The sequence below is a fragment of the Solea senegalensis genome, unplaced genomic scaffold (genome assembly GCF_019176455.1).
Source record: "Solea senegalensis isolate Sse05_10M unplaced genomic scaffold, IFAPA_SoseM_1 scf7180000017168, whole genome shotgun sequence".
Lineage (NCBI taxonomy): Eukaryota > Metazoa > Chordata > Actinopteri > Pleuronectiformes > Soleidae > Solea > Solea senegalensis.
The window spans coordinates 1-14574 of NW_025322269.1; the positions used below are offsets into that span (position 1 = coordinate 1).

The 14574-nt window shown below is 48.9% G+C and overlaps 31 non-coding genes across 31 annotated transcripts; all 31 read left to right on the top strand.

The window, feature by feature from the left end:
• Positions 1–385: 385 nt before the first annotated feature.
• Positions 386–458, top strand: trnav-cac. The gene has a single exon. It is a non-coding gene; the product is annotated as a tRNA-Val (tRNA).
• Positions 459–1298: 840 nt separating this feature from the next.
• On the top strand, positions 1299–1370 carry trnad-guc. Its single transcript has one exon. It is a non-coding gene; the product is annotated as a tRNA-Asp (tRNA).
• A 112-nt stretch (positions 1371–1482) lies between these two features.
• trnav-cac lies at positions 1483–1555 on the top strand. Its single transcript has one exon. It is a non-coding gene; the product is annotated as a tRNA-Val (tRNA).
• Positions 1556–2137: 582 nt separating this feature from the next.
• On the top strand, positions 2138–2210 carry trnav-aac. Its single transcript has one exon. It is a non-coding gene; the product is annotated as a tRNA-Val (tRNA).
• Positions 2211–2419: 209 nt separating this feature from the next.
• Positions 2420–2491, top strand: trnad-guc. The gene has a single exon. It is a non-coding gene; the product is annotated as a tRNA-Asp (tRNA).
• A 112-nt stretch (positions 2492–2603) lies between these two features.
• On the top strand, positions 2604–2676 carry trnav-cac. The gene has a single exon. It is a non-coding gene; the product is annotated as a tRNA-Val (tRNA).
• Positions 2677–3258: 582 nt separating this feature from the next.
• trnav-aac lies at positions 3259–3331 on the top strand. The gene has a single exon. It is a non-coding gene; the product is annotated as a tRNA-Val (tRNA).
• Positions 3332–4201: 870 nt separating this feature from the next.
• Positions 4202–4274, top strand: trnav-aac. The gene has a single exon. It is a non-coding gene; the product is annotated as a tRNA-Val (tRNA).
• A 406-nt stretch (positions 4275–4680) lies between these two features.
• On the top strand, positions 4681–4753 carry trnav-cac. Its single transcript has one exon. It is a non-coding gene; the product is annotated as a tRNA-Val (tRNA).
• Positions 4754–5593: 840 nt separating this feature from the next.
• Positions 5594–5665, top strand: trnad-guc. The gene has a single exon. It is a non-coding gene; the product is annotated as a tRNA-Asp (tRNA).
• Positions 5666–5790: 125 nt separating this feature from the next.
• On the top strand, positions 5791–5863 carry trnav-cac. The gene has a single exon. It is a non-coding gene; the product is annotated as a tRNA-Val (tRNA).
• A 580-nt stretch (positions 5864–6443) lies between these two features.
• trnad-guc lies at positions 6444–6515 on the top strand. The gene has a single exon. It is a non-coding gene; the product is annotated as a tRNA-Asp (tRNA).
• Positions 6516–6640: 125 nt separating this feature from the next.
• trnav-cac lies at positions 6641–6713 on the top strand. Its single transcript has one exon. It is a non-coding gene; the product is annotated as a tRNA-Val (tRNA).
• A 578-nt stretch (positions 6714–7291) lies between these two features.
• On the top strand, positions 7292–7364 carry trnav-aac. The gene has a single exon. It is a non-coding gene; the product is annotated as a tRNA-Val (tRNA).
• Positions 7365–7573: 209 nt separating this feature from the next.
• trnad-guc lies at positions 7574–7645 on the top strand. Its single transcript has one exon. It is a non-coding gene; the product is annotated as a tRNA-Asp (tRNA).
• Positions 7646–7770: 125 nt separating this feature from the next.
• On the top strand, positions 7771–7843 carry trnav-aac. Its single transcript has one exon. It is a non-coding gene; the product is annotated as a tRNA-Val (tRNA).
• Positions 7844–8417: 574 nt separating this feature from the next.
• Positions 8418–8490, top strand: trnav-aac. Its single transcript has one exon. It is a non-coding gene; the product is annotated as a tRNA-Val (tRNA).
• Positions 8491–8699: 209 nt separating this feature from the next.
• Positions 8700–8771, top strand: trnad-guc. Its single transcript has one exon. It is a non-coding gene; the product is annotated as a tRNA-Asp (tRNA).
• A 785-nt stretch (positions 8772–9556) lies between these two features.
• trnav-aac lies at positions 9557–9629 on the top strand. The gene has a single exon. It is a non-coding gene; the product is annotated as a tRNA-Val (tRNA).
• Positions 9630–9838: 209 nt separating this feature from the next.
• On the top strand, positions 9839–9910 carry trnad-guc. Its single transcript has one exon. It is a non-coding gene; the product is annotated as a tRNA-Asp (tRNA).
• Positions 9911–10035: 125 nt separating this feature from the next.
• On the top strand, positions 10036–10108 carry trnav-cac. Its single transcript has one exon. It is a non-coding gene; the product is annotated as a tRNA-Val (tRNA).
• A 578-nt stretch (positions 10109–10686) lies between these two features.
• trnav-aac lies at positions 10687–10759 on the top strand. Its single transcript has one exon. It is a non-coding gene; the product is annotated as a tRNA-Val (tRNA).
• A 209-nt stretch (positions 10760–10968) lies between these two features.
• trnad-guc lies at positions 10969–11040 on the top strand. Its single transcript has one exon. It is a non-coding gene; the product is annotated as a tRNA-Asp (tRNA).
• Positions 11041–11165: 125 nt separating this feature from the next.
• Positions 11166–11238, top strand: trnav-cac. The gene has a single exon. It is a non-coding gene; the product is annotated as a tRNA-Val (tRNA).
• Positions 11239–11816: 578 nt separating this feature from the next.
• On the top strand, positions 11817–11889 carry trnav-aac. The gene has a single exon. It is a non-coding gene; the product is annotated as a tRNA-Val (tRNA).
• Positions 11890–12098: 209 nt separating this feature from the next.
• Positions 12099–12170, top strand: trnad-guc. Its single transcript has one exon. It is a non-coding gene; the product is annotated as a tRNA-Asp (tRNA).
• Positions 12171–12295: 125 nt separating this feature from the next.
• trnav-cac lies at positions 12296–12368 on the top strand. Its single transcript has one exon. It is a non-coding gene; the product is annotated as a tRNA-Val (tRNA).
• Positions 12369–12946: 578 nt separating this feature from the next.
• Positions 12947–13019, top strand: trnav-aac. The gene has a single exon. It is a non-coding gene; the product is annotated as a tRNA-Val (tRNA).
• A 406-nt stretch (positions 13020–13425) lies between these two features.
• trnav-cac lies at positions 13426–13498 on the top strand. The gene has a single exon. It is a non-coding gene; the product is annotated as a tRNA-Val (tRNA).
• A 578-nt stretch (positions 13499–14076) lies between these two features.
• trnav-aac lies at positions 14077–14149 on the top strand. Its single transcript has one exon. It is a non-coding gene; the product is annotated as a tRNA-Val (tRNA).
• Positions 14150–14358: 209 nt separating this feature from the next.
• trnad-guc lies at positions 14359–14430 on the top strand. The gene has a single exon. It is a non-coding gene; the product is annotated as a tRNA-Asp (tRNA).
• Positions 14431–14574: the final 144 nt, after the last annotated feature.

Sequence of the window (14574 nt, forward strand, 5' to 3'; positions counted from 1 at the left end):
TTCCTGGGAAGAGACGTATGGTCTTCTTCATTATCTGAGTGAGGACCCCCTGGGGTAGGTATTCACTCCGACATGGGGTTCACTCTGAATGAGTGCACCTCTTGCAATGTCTGCCTGTTGGCATTCAGCAAAAATAGACAGACCACGCCTCGTAATTGGTGGCCCTGGCTCCCAGTCACATGGCGCAGTCCTCGTTAGTATAGTGGACAGTATCTCCGCCTGTCACGCGGAAGACCGAGGTTCGATTCCCCGACGGGGAGCTCTTTAGTCTTGAAGTCCCATGGGACCGTCATATGAAAACCGGACCGTTCCCTGATGCCTCTCCTGCGAAATCGTACGCTCGTTGCGTTCTGGGAAAATCTCCAATCCTGGTATCCTTAGCAGGGTTTCCGTAGTGTAGTGGTCATCACGTTTGCTTCACACGCAAAAGGTCCTCGGTTCGAAACCGAGCGGAAACAGTTTGCTTCCGCAGTGTATGTCATTCATTCAATGTGTGTATGTTAACTGATCCCAGTGAGAGCCTGATCAGTATTTGATCATTGTATTTGCTGCTGAAAGACATGGTGTAGCTCAAGGCCCTCATCTCATGGAGATGGGGAGTACGACCAAGAAGAGAGCCTTCTCAAGCTCTTCTGTCACCCCGAAAAGTGGGATCAACAGAAATCAGACACCAACAGTCTGAAGAGAGATCAGCACAACACAGTTGTGCTCCAGCTGACATTTGAATGGAACTATCTCACTCAGTCGATACTTATAGTCTGCACCCCCAGTGGCAAACCAATGTGGTACGGGTCAGGAAATTAGCTTCTGACCTTCTCGGCTGAGTTGCACGGTTTAAACTGGAGACCATATTCTGTCATAGTCAGTTTATCTGACACACCCCCGATAGATAGCTAGCTAGATAGATAGATAGATAGATATCTCTGTAACACCTATCAAAATGTGACCTTTTGCTCCCTCCTGTCAAAGCACACATCTATTGCGATCAGGCTCATTGTATTTTGGGGAAATCTCCAATCTCAGTGCGCCCAACAGGGTTTCCGTAGTGTAGTGGTCATCAGGTCCTCGGCTCGAAACCGAGCGGAAACAGCACTCTTTTTAAAGTCACCTTTCCTGGGAAGAGACGTATGGTCTTCTTCATTATCTGAGTGAGGACCCCCTGGGGTAGGTATTCACTCCGACATGGGGTTCACTCTGAATGAGTGCACCTCTTGCAATGTCTGCCTGTTGGCATTCAGCAAGAATAGACAGACCACGCCTCGTAATTGGTGGCCCTGGCTCCCAGTAACATGGCGCAGTCCTCGTTAGTATAGTGGACAGTATCTCCGCCTGTCACGCGGAAGACCGGGGTTCGATTCCCCGACGGGGAGCTCTTTAGTCTTGAAGTCATATGAAAACCGGACCGTTCCCTGATGCCTCTCCTGCGAAATCGTACGCTCGTTGCTTTCTGGGAAAATCTCCAATCCTGGTGTCCTTAGCAGGGTTTCCGTAGTGTAGTGGTCATCACGTTTGCTTCACACGCAAAAGGTCCTCGGTTAGAAACCGAGCGGAAACAGTTTGCTTCCGCAGTGTATGTGATTCATTCAATGTGTGTATGTTAACTGATCCCAGTGAGAGCCTGATCAGTATTTGATCATTGTATTTGCTGCTGAAAGACATGGTGTAGCTCAAGGCCCTCATCTCATGGAGATGGGGAGTACGACCAAGAAGAGAGCCTTCTCAAGCTCTTCTGTCACCCCGAAAAGTGGGATCAACAGAAATCAGACACCAACAGTCTGAAGAGAGATCAGCACAACACAGTTGTGCTCCAGCTGACATTTGAATGGAACTATCTCACTCAGTCGATACTTATAGTCTGCACCCCCAGTGGCAAACCAATGTGGTACGGGTCAGGAAATTAGCTTCTGACATTCTCGGCTGAGTTGCACTGTTCAAACTGGAGACCATATTCTGTCATAGTCAGTTTATCTGACACACCCCCGATAGATAGCTACATAGATAGATAGATAGATTGATAGATATCTCTGTAACACCTATCAAAATGTGACCTTTTGCTCCCTCCTGTCAAAGCACACATCTATTGCGATCAGGCTCATTGTATTTTGGGGAAATCTCCAATCTCAGTGCGCCCAACAGGGTTTCCGTAGTGTAGTGGTCATCACGTTCGCCTAACACGCGAAAGGTCCTCGGCTCGAAACCGAGCGGAAACAGCACTCTTTTTAAAGTCACCTTTCCTGGGAAGAGACGTATGGTCTTCTTCATTATCTGAGTGAGGACCCCCTGGGGTAGGTATTCACTCCGACATGGGGTTCACTCTGAATGAGTGCACCTCTTGCAATGTCTGCCTGTTGGCATTCAGCAAGAATAGACAGACCACGCCTCGTAATTGGTGGCCCTGGCTCCCAGTAACATGGCGCAGTCCTCGTTAGTATAGTGGACAGTATCTCCGCCTGTCACGCGGAAGACCGGGGTTCGATTCCCCGACGGGGAGCTCTTTAGTCTTGAAGTCATATGAAAACCGGACCGTTCCCTGATGCCTCTCCTGCGAAATCGTACGCTCGTTGCTTTCTGGGAAAATCTCCAATCCTGGTGTCCTTAGCAGGGTTTCCGTAGTGTAGTGGTCATCACGTTTGCTTCACACGCAAAAGGTCCTCGGTTAGAAACCGAGCGGAAACAGTTTGCTTCCGCAGTGTATGTGATTCATTCAATGTGTGTATGTTAACTGATCCCAGTGAGAGCCTGATCAGTATTTGATCATTGTATTTGCTGCTGAAAGACATGGTGTAGCTCAAGGCCCTCATCTCATGGAGATGGGGAGTACGACCAAGAAGAGAGCCTTCTCAAGCTCTTCTGTCACCCCGAAAAGTGGGATCAACAGAAATCAGACACCAACAGTCTGAAGAGAGATCAGCACAACACAGTTGTGCTCCAGCTGACATTTGAATGGAACTATCTCACTCAGTCGATACTTATAGTCTGCACCCCCAGTGGCAAACCAATGTGGTACGGGGCAGGAAATTAGCTTCTGACATTCTCGGCTGAGTTGCACTGTTCAAACTGGAGACCATATTCTGTCATAGTCAGTTTATCTGACACACCCCCGATAGATAGCTACATAGATAGATAGATAGATTGATAGATATCTCTGTAACACCTATCAAAATGTGACCTTTTGCTCCCTCCTGTCAAAGCACACATCTATTGCGATCAGGCTCATTGTATTTTGGGGAAATCTCCAATCTCAGTGCGCCCAACAGGGTTTCCGTAGTGTAGTGGTCATCACGTTCGCCTAACACGCGAAAGGTCCTCGGCTCGAAACCGAGCGGAAACAGCACTCTTTTTAAAGTCACCTTTCCTGGGAAGAGACGTATGGTCTTCTTCATTATCTGAGTGAGGACCCCCTGGGGTAGGTATTCACTCCGACATGGGGTTCACTCTGAATGAGTGCACCTCTTGCAATGTCTGCCTGTTGGCAGTCAGCAAAAATAGACAGACCACGCCTCGTAATTGGTGGCCCTGGCTCCCAGTCACATTGCCCAGTCCTCGTTAGTATAGTGGACAGTATCTCCGCCTGTCACGCGGAAGACCGGGTTTGATTCCCCGACGGGGAGCTCTTTAGTCTTGAAGTCCCATGGGACCGTCATATGAAAACCGGACCGTTCCCTGATGCCTCTCCCAGAAATTGCACGCCGTTGTGCTCTTGGGAAAATCTCCAATCCTGGTGTCCTCAGCAGGATTTCGTGAGTGTAGTGGTTTTGCTTCACACGCAAAGGTCCTCTCGTTCGAAAACCAGGAAACAGTTTGCTTCCGCGAAAGTGTATGTGATTCATTCACCAGTGTATGTTAACTGATCCCAGTGAGAGCCTGACTTCAGTGATCATTGTATTTGCTGCTGAAAGACATACTCAGCGATACTTATAGCCTGCACCCCCAGTGGCAAACCAATGTGGTAATGGGTCAGGAAATTAGTTTCCTGACATTCTCGGCTGAGTTGCACTGTTCAAACTGGAGACTAATATTCTGTCATAGTCAGTTTATCTCGACACACCTCTATAGATAGCTAGCTGATAGGATAGATAGATAGATATTCTGTAACACCTATCAAAAATGTGACCTTTGCTCCTCCTGTCAAAGCACACATCTATTGCGATCAGGCTCATTGTATTTTGCGGAAATCTCCAATCTCAGTGCGCCCAACAGGGTTTCCGTAGTGTAGTGGGCATCACGTTCGCCTAACACGCGAAAGGTCCTCGGCTCGAAACCGAGCGGAAACAGCACTCTTTTTAAAGTCACCTTTCCTGGGAAGAGACGTATGGTCTTCTTCATTATCTGAGTGAGGACCCCCTGGGGTAGGTATTCACTCCGACATGGGGTTCACTCTGAATGAGTGCACCTCTTGCAATGTCTGCCTGTTGGCAGTCAGCAAAAATAGACAGACCACGCCTCGTAATTGGTGGCCCTGGCTCCCAGTCACATGGCGCAGTCCTCGTTAGTATAGTGGACAGTATCTCCGCCTGTCACGCGGAAGACCGGGGTTCGATTCCCCGACTGGGAGCTCTTTAGTCTTGAAGTCCCATGGGACCGTCATATGAAAACCGGACCGTTCCCTGATGCCTCTCCTGCGAAATCGTACGCTCGTTGCGTTCTGGGAAAATCTCCAATCCTGGTGTCCTTAGCAGGGATTCCGTAGTGTAGTGGTCATCACGTTTGCTTCACACGCAAAAGGTCCTCGGTTCGAAACCGAGCGGAAACAGTTTGCTTCCGCAGTGTATGTCATTCATTCAATGTGTGTATGTTAACTGATCCAAGTGAGAGCCTGATCAGTATTTGATCATTGTATTTGCTGCTGAAAGACATGGTGTAGCTCAAGGCCCTCATCTCATGGAGATGGGGAGTACGACCAAGAAGAGAGCCTTCTCAAGCTCTTCTGTCACCCCGAAAAGTGGGATCAACGGAAATCAGACACCAACAGTCTGGAGAGAGATCAGCACAACACAGTTGTGCTCCAGCTGACATTTGAATGGAACTATCTCACTCAGTCGATACTTATAGCCTGCACCCCCAGTGGCAAACCAATGTGGTACGGGTCAGGAAATTAGCTTCTGACATTCTCGGCTGAGTTGCACTGTTCAAACTGGAGACCATATTCTGTCATAGTCAGTTTATCTGACACACCCCAGATAGATAGCTAGCTAGATAGATAGATAGATAGATATCTCTGTAACACCTATCAAAATGTGACCTTTTGCTCCCTCCTGTCAAAGCACACATCTATTGCGATCAGGCTCATTGTATTTTGGGGAAATCTCCAATCTCAGTGCGCCCAACAGGGTTTCCGTAGTGTAGTGGTCATCAGGTCCTCGGCTCGAAACCGAGCGGAAACAGCACTCTTTTTAAAGTCACCTTTCCTGGGAAGAGACGTATGGTCTTCTTCATTATCTGAGTGAGGACCCCCTGGGGTAGGTATTCACTCCGACATGGGGTTCACTCTGAATGAGTGCACCTCTTGCAATTTCTGCCTGTTGGCAGTCAGCAAAAATAGACAGACCACGCCTCGTAATTGGTGGCCCTGGCTCCCAGTCACATGGCCCAGTCCTCGTTAGTATAGTGGACAGTATCTCCGCCTGTCACGCGGAAGACCGGGGTTCGATTCCCCGACGGGGAGCTCTTTAGTCTTGAAGTCCCATGGGACCGTCATATGAAAACCGGACCGTTCCCTGATGCCTCTCCTGCGAAATCGTACGCTCGTTGCGTTCTGGGAAAATCTCCAATCCTGGTGTCCTTAGCAGGGTTTCCGTAGTGTAGTGGTCATCACGTTTGCTTCACACGCAAAAGGTCCTCGGTTCGAAACCGAGCGGAAACAGTTTGCTTCCGCAGTGTATGTCATTCATTCAATGTGTGTATGTTAACTGATCCAAGTGAGAGCCTGATCAGTATTTGATCATTGTATTTGCTGCTGAAAGACATGGTGTAGCTCAAGGCCCTCATCTCATGGAGATGGGGAGTACGACCAAGAAGAGAGCCTTCTCAAGCTCTTCTGTCACCCCGAAAAGTGGGATCAACGGAGATCAGACACCAACAGTCTGGAGAGAGATCAGCACAACACAGTTGTGCTCCAGCTGACATTTGAATGGAACTATCTCACTCAGTCGATACTTATAGTCTGCACCCCCAGTGGCAAACCAATGTGGTACGGGTCAGGAAATTAGCTTCTGACATTCTCGGCTGAGTTGCACTGTTCAAACTGGAGACCATATTCTGTCATAGTCAGTTTATCTGACACACCCCCGATAGATAGCTACATAGATAGATAGATAGATATCTCTGTAACACCTATCAAAATGTGACCTTTTGCTCCCTCCTGTCAAAGCACACATCTATTGCGATCAGGCTCATTGTAATCTGGGGAAATCTCCAATCTGGCTCCCAGTCACATGGCGCAGTCCTCGTTAGTATAGTGGACAGTATCTCCGCCTGTCACGCGGAAGACCGGGGTTCGATTCCCCGACGGGGAGCTCTTTAGTCTTGAAGTCCCATGGGACCGTCATATGAAAACCGGACCGTTCCCTGATGCCTCTCCTGCGAAATCGTACGCTCGTTGCGTTCTGGGAAAATCTCCAATCCTGGTGTCGTGAGCAGGGTTTCCGTAGTGTAGTGGTCATCACGTTTGCTTCACACGCAAAAGGTCCTCGGTTCGAAACCGAGCGGAAACAGTTTGCTTCCGCAGTGTATGTCATTCATTCAATGTGTGTATGTTAACTGATCCCAGTGAGAGCCTGATCAGTATTTGATCATTGTATTTGCTGCTGAAAGACATGGTGTAGCTCAAGGCCCTCATCTCATGGAGATGGGGAGTACCACCAAGAAGAGAGCCTTCTCAAGCTCTTCTGTCACCCCGAAAAGTGGGATCAACGGAAATCAGACACCAACAGTCTGGAGAGAGATCAGCACAACACAGTTGTGATCCAGCTGACATTTGAATGGAACTATCTCACTCAGTCGATACTTATAGTCTGCACCCCCAGTGGCAAACCAATGTGGTACGGGTCAGGAAATTAGCTTCTGACATTCTCGGCTGAGTTGCACTGTTCAAACTGGAGACCATATTCTGTCATAGTCAGTTTATCTGACACACCCCCGATAGATAGCTAGCTAGATAGATAGATAGATAGATATCTCTGTAACACCTATCAAAATGTGACCTTTTGCTCCCTCCTGTCAAAGCACACATCTATTGCGATCAGGCTCATTGTATTTTGGGGAAATCTCCAATCTCAGTGCTCCCAACAGGGTTTCCGTAGTGTAGTGGTCATCACGTTCGCCTAACACGCGAAAGGTCCTCGGCTCGAAACCGAGCGGAAACAGCACTCGCTTTAAAGTCACCTTTCCTGGGAAGAGACGTATGGTCTTCTTCATTATCTGAGTGAGGACCCCCTGGGGTAGGTATTCACTCCGACATGGGGTTCACTCTGAATGAGTGCACCTCTTGCAATTTCTGCCTGTTGGCAGTCAGCAAAAATAGACAGACCACGCCGCGTAATTGGTGGCCCTGGCTCCCAGTCACATGGCCCAGTCCTCGTTAGTATAGTGGACAGTATCTCCGCCTGTCACGCGGAAGACCGGGGTTCGATTCCCCGACGGGGAGCTCTTTAGTCTTGAAGTCCCATGGGACAATCATATGAAAACCGGACCGTTCCCTGATGCCTCTCCTGCGAAATCGTACGCTCGTTGCGTTCTGGGAAAATCTCCAATCCTGGTGTCCTTAGCAGGGTTTCCGTAGTGTAGTGGTCATCACGTTCGCCTAACACGCGAAAGGTCCTCGGCTCGAAACCGAGCGGAAACAGTTTGCTTCCGCAGTGTATGTCATTCATTCAATGTGTGTATGTTAACTGATCCCAGTGAGAGCCTGATCAGTATTTGATCATTGTATTTGCTGCTGAAAGACATGGTGTAGCTCAAGGCCCTCATCTCATGGAGATGGGGAGTACGACCAAGAAGAGAGCCTTCTCAAGCTCTTCTGTCACCCCGAAAAGTGGGATCAACGGAAATCAGACACCAACAGTCTGGAGAGAGATCAGCACAACACAGTTGTGCTCCAGCTGACATTTGAATGGAACTATCTCACTCAGTCGATACTTATAGCCTGCACCCCCAGTGGCAAACCAATGTGGTACGGGTCAGGAAATTAGCTTCTGACATTCTCGGCTGAGTTGCACTGTTCAAACTGGAGACCATATTCTGTCATAGTCAGTTTATCTGACACAACCCCGATAGATAGCTACATAGATAGATAGATAGATATCTCTGTAACACCTATCAAAATGTGACCTTTTGCTCCCTCCTGTCAAAGCACACATCTATTGCGATCAGGCTCATTGTATTTTGGGGAAATCTCCAATCTCAGTGCGCCCAACAGGGTTTCCGTAGTGTAGTGGTCATCAAGTTCGCCTAACACGCGAAAGGTCCTCGGCTCGAAACCGAGCGGAAACAGCACTCTTTTTAAAGTCACCTTTCCTGGGAAGAGACGTATGGTCTTCTTCATTATCTGAGTGAGGACCCCCTGGGGTAGGTATTCACTCCGACATGGGGTTCACTCTGAATGAGTGCACCTCTTGCAATTTCTGCCTGTTGGCAGTCAGCAAAAATAGACAGACCCCGCCTCGTAATTGGTGGCCCTGGCTCCCAGGCACATGGCCCAGTCCTCGTTAGTATAGTGGACAGTATCTCCGCCTGTCACGCGGAAGACCGGGGTTCGATTCCCCGACGGGGAGCTCTTTAGTCTTGAAGTCCCATGGGACCGTCATATGAAAACCAGACCGTTCCCTGATGCCTCTCCTGCGAAATCGTACGCTCGTTGCGTTCACCAAGAAAAATCACTCCAATCCGCAAGTGTCCGCCAGGGTTTCGGGTGTGGTGGTCATCCGCGTTGCTTCCTGCCGCCAAAGGTCCTGGTTGGCTTGGCCGGAAACAGTTTGCTTCCGCAGTGTATGTCATTCATTTAATGTGTGTATGTTAACTGATCCCAGTGAGAGCCTGATCAGTATTTGATCATTGTATTTGCTGCTGAAAGACATGGTGTAGCTCAAGGCCCTCATCTCATGGAGATGGGGAGTACGCCCAAGAAGAGAGCCTTCTCAAGCTCTTCTGTCACCCCGAAAAGTGGGATCAACGGAAATCAGACACCAACAGTCTGGAGAGAGATCAGCACAACACAGTTGTGCTCCAGCTGACATTTGAATGGAACTATCTCACTCAGTCGATACTTATAGCCTGCACCCCCAGTGGCAAACCAATGTGGTACGGGTCAGGAAATTAGCTTCTGACATTCTCGGCTGAGTTGCACTGTTCAAACTGGAGACCATATTCTGTCATAGTCAGTTTATCTGACACACCCCCGATAGATAGCTACATAGATAGATAGATAGATAGATAGATAGATATCTCTGTAACATCTATCAAAATGTGACCTTTTGCTCCCTCCTGTCAAAGCACACATCTATTGCGATCAGGCTCATTGTATTTTGGGGAAATCTCCAATCTCAGTGCTCCCAACAGGGTTTCCGTAGTGTAGTGGTCATCACGTTCGCCTAACACGCGAAAGGTCCTCGGCTCGAAACCGAGCGGAAACAGCACTCTTTTTAAAGTCAGCTTTCCTGGGAAGAGACGTATGGTCTTCTTCATTATCTGAGTGAGGACCCCCTGGGGTAGGTATTCACTCCGACATGGGGTTCACTCTGAATGAGTGCACCTCTTGCAATGTCTGCCTGTTGGCATTCAGCAAAAATAGACAGACCACGCCTCGTAATTGGTGGCCCTGGCTCCCAGTCACATGGCGCAGTCCTCGTTAGTATAGTGGACAGTATCTCCGCCTGTCACGCGGAAGACCGGGGTTCGATTCCCCGACGGGGAGCTCTTTAGTCTTGAAGTCCCATGGGACCGTCATATGAAAACCGGACCGTTCCCTGATGCCTCTCCTGCGAAATCGTACGCTCGTTGCGTTCTGGGAAAATCTCCAATCCTGGTGTCCTTAGCAGGGTTTCCGTAGTGTAGTGGTCATCACGTTTGCTTCACACGCAAAAGGTCCTCCGTTCGAAACCGAGCGGAAACAGTTTGCTTCCGCAGTGTATGTCATTCATTTAATGTGTGTATGTTAACTGATCCCAGTGAGAGCCTGATCAGTATTTGATCATTGTATTTGCTGCTGAAAGACATGGTGTAGCTCAAGGCCCTCATCTCATGGAGATGGGGAGTACGACCAAGAAGAGAGCCTTCTCAAGCTCTTCTGTCACCCCGAAAAGTGGGATCAACGGAAATCAGACACCAACAGTCTGGAGAGAGATCAGCACAACACAGTTGTGCTCCAGCTGACATTTGAATGGAACTATCTCACTCAGTCGATACTTATAGTCTGCACCCCCAGTGGCAAACCAATGTGGTACGGGTCAGGAAATTAGCTTCTGACATTCTCGGCTGAGTTGCACTGTTCAAACTGGAGACCATATTCTGTCATAGTCAGTTTATCTGACACACCCCCGATAGATAGCTAGCTAGATAGATAGATAGATAGATATCTCTGTAACACCTATCAAAATATGACCTTTTGCTCCCTCCTGTCAAAGCACACATCTATTGCGATCAGGCTCATTGTATTTTGGGGAAATCTCCAATCTCAGTGCTCCCAACAGGGTTTCCGTAGTGTAGTGGTCATCACGTTCGCCTAACACGCGAAAGGTCCTCGGCTCGAAACCGAGCGGAAACAGCACTCTTTTTAAAGTCACCTTTCCTGGGAAGAGACGTATGGTCTTCTTCATTATCTGAGTGAGGACCCCCTGGGGTAGGTATTCACTCCGACATGGGGTTCACTCTGAATGAGTGCACCTCTTGCAATGTCTGCCTGTTGGCATTCAGCAAAAATAGACAGACCACGCCTCGTAATTGGTGGCCCTGGCTCCCAGTCACATGGCGCAGTCCTCGTTAGTATAGTGGACAGTATCTCCGCCTGTCACGCGGAAGACCGGGGTTCGATTCCCCGACGGGGAGCTCTTTAGTCTTGAAGTCCCATGGGACCGTCATATGAAAACCGGACCGTTCCCTGATGCCTCTCCTGCGAAATCGTACGCTCGTTGCGTTCTGGGAAAATCTCCAATCCTGGTGTCCTTAGCAGGGTTTCCGTAGTGTAGTGGTCATCACGTTTGCTTCACACGCAAAAGGTCCTCCGTTCGAAACCGAGCGGAAACAGTTTGCTTCCGCAGTGTATGTCATTCATTTAATGTGTGTATGTTAACTGATCCCAGTGAGAGCCTGATCAGTATTTGATCATTGTATTTGCTGCTGAAAGACATGGTGTAGCTCAAGGCCCTCATCTCATGGAGATGGGGAGTACGACCAAGAAGAGAGCCTTCTCAAGCTCTTCTGTCACCCCGAAAAGTGGGATCAACAGAAATCAGACACCAACAGTCTGGAGAGAGATCAGCACAACACAGTTGTGCTCCAGCTGACATTTGAATGGAACTATCTCACTCAGTCGATACTTATAGTCTGCACCCCCAGTGGCAAACCAATGTGGTACGGGTCAGGAAATTAGCTTCTGACATTCTCGGCTGAGTTGCACTGTTCAAACTGGAGACCATATTCTGTCATAGTCAGTTTATCTGACACACCCCCGATAGATAGCTAGCTAGATAGATAGATAGATAGATATCTCTGTAACACCTATCAAAATATGACCTTTTGCTCCCTCCTGTCAAAGCACACATCTATTGCGATCAGGCTCATTGTATTTTGCGGAAATCTCCAATCTCAGTGCGCCCAACAGGGTTTCCGTAGTGTAGTGGTCATCACGTTCGCCTAACACGCGAAAGGTCCTCGGCTCGAAACCGAGCGGAAACAGCACTCTTTTTAAAGTCACCTTTCCTGGGAAGAGACGTATGGTCTTCTTCATTATCTGAGTGAGGACCCCCTGGGGTAGGTATTCACTCCGACATGGGGTTCACTCTGAATGAGTGCACCTCTTGCAATGTCTGCCTGTTGGCATTCAGCAAAAATAGACAGACCACGCCTCGTAATTGGTGGCCCTGGCTCCCAGTCACATGGCGCAGTCCTCGTTAGTATAGTGGACAGTATCTCCGCCTGTCACGCGGAAGACCGGGGTTCGATTCCCCGACGGGGAGCTCTTTAGTCTTGAAGTCCCATGGGACCGTCATATGAAAACCGGACCGTTCCCTGATGCCTCTCCTGCGAAATCGTACGCTCGTTGCGTTCTGGGAAAATCTCCAATCCTGGTGTCCTTAGCAGGGTTTCCGTAGTGTAGTGGTCATCACGTTTGCTTCACACGCAAAAGGTCCTCGGTTCGAAACCGAGCGGAAACAGTTTGCTTCCGCAGTGTATGTCATTCATTCAATGTGTGTATGTTAACTGATCCAAGTGAGAGCCTGATCAGTATTTGATCATTGTATTTGCTGCTGAAAGACATGGTGTAGCTCAAGGCCCTCATCTCATGGAGATGGGGAGTACCACCAAGAAGAGAGCCTTCTCAAGCTCTTCTGTCACCCCGAAAAGTGGGATCAACAGAAATCAGACACCAACAGTCTGGAGAGAGATCAGCACAACACAGTTGTGCTCCAGCTGACATTTGAATGGAACTATCTCACTCAGTCGATACTTATAGCCTGCACCCCCAGTGGCAAACCAATGTGGTACGGGTCAGGAAATTAGCTTCTGACATTCTCGGCTGAGTTGCACTGTTCAAACTGGAGACCATATTCTGTCATAGTCAGTTTATCTGACACACCCCCGATAGATAGCTAGCTAGATAGATAGATAGATAGATATCTCTGTAACACCTATCAAAATATGACCTTTTGCTCCCTCCTGTCAAAGCACACATCTATTGCGATCAGGCTCATTGTATTTTGCGGAAATCTCCAATCTCAGTGCGCCCAACAGGGTTTCCGTAGTGTAGTGGTCATCACGTTCGCCTAACACGCGAAAGGTCCTCGGCTCGAAACCGAGCGGAAACAGCACTCTTTTTAAAGTCACCTTTCCTGGGAAGAGACGTATGGTCTTCTTCATTATCTGAGTGAGGACCCCCTGGGGTAGGTATTCACTCCGACATGGGGTTCACTCTGAATGAGTGCACCTCTTGCAATGTCTGCCTGTTGGCAGTCAGCAAAAATAGACAGACCACGCCTCGTAATTGGTGGCCCTGGCTCCCAGTCACATGGCGCAGTCCTCGTTAGTATAGTGGACAGTATCTCCGCCTGTCACGCGGAAGACCGGGGTTCGATTCCCCGACTGGGAGCTCTTTAGTCTTGAAGTCCCATGGGACCGTCATATGAAAACCGGACCGTTCCCTGATGCCTCTCCTGCGAAATCGTACGCTCGTTGCGTTCTGGGAAAATCTCCAATCCTGGTGTCCTTAGCAGGGATTCCGTAGTGTAGTGGTCATCACGTTTGCTTCACACGCAAAAGGTCCTCGGTTCGAAACCGAGCGGAAACAGTTTGCTTCCGCAGTGTATGTCATTCATTCAATGTGTGTATGTTAACTGATCCAAGTGAGAGCCTGATCAGTATTTGATCATTGTATTTGCTGCTGAAAGACATGGTGTAGCTCAAGGCCCTCATCTCATGGAGATGGGGAGTACCACCAAGAAGAGAGCCTTCTCAAGCTCTTCTGTCACCCCGAAAAGTGGGATCAACAGAAATCAGACACCAACAGTCTGGAGAGAGATCAGCACAACACAGTTGTGCTCCAGCTGACATTTGAATGGAACTATCTCACTCAGTCGATACTTATAGCCTGCACCCCCAGTGGCAAACCAATGTGGTACGGGTCAGGAAATTAGCTTCTGACATTCTCGGCTGAGTTGCACTGTTCAAACTGGAGACCATATTCTGTCATAGTCAGTTTATCTGACACACCCCCGATAGATAGCTAGCTAGATAGATAGATAGATAGATATCTCTGTAACACCTATCAAAATGTGACCTTTTGCTCCCTCCTGTCAAAGCACACATCTATTGCGATCAGGCTCATTGTATTTTGCGGAAATCTCCAATCTCAGTGCGCCCAACAGGGTTTCCGTAGTGTAGTGGTCATCACGTTCGCCTAACACGCGAAAGGTCCTCGGCTCGAAACCGAGCGGAAACAGCACTCTTTTTAAAGTCACTTTTCCTGGGAAGAGACGTATGGTCTTCTTCATTATCTGAGTGAGGACCCCCTGGGGTAGGTATTCACTCCGACATGGGGTTCACTCTGAATGAGTGCACCTCTTGCAATTTCTGCCTGTTGGCAGTCAGCAAAAATAGACAGACCACGCCTCGTAATTGGTGGCCCTGGCTCCCAGTCACATGGCCCAGTCCTCGTTAGTATAGTGGACAGTATCTCCGCCTGTCACGCGGAAGACCGGGGTTCGATTCCCCGACGGGGAGCTCTTTAGTTTTGAAGTCCCATGGGACCGTCATATGAAAACCGGACCGTTCCCTGATGCCTCTCCTGCGAAATCGTACGCTCGTTGCGTTCTGGGAAAATCTCCAATCCTGGTGTCCTTTGCAGGGTTTCCGTAGTGTAGTGGT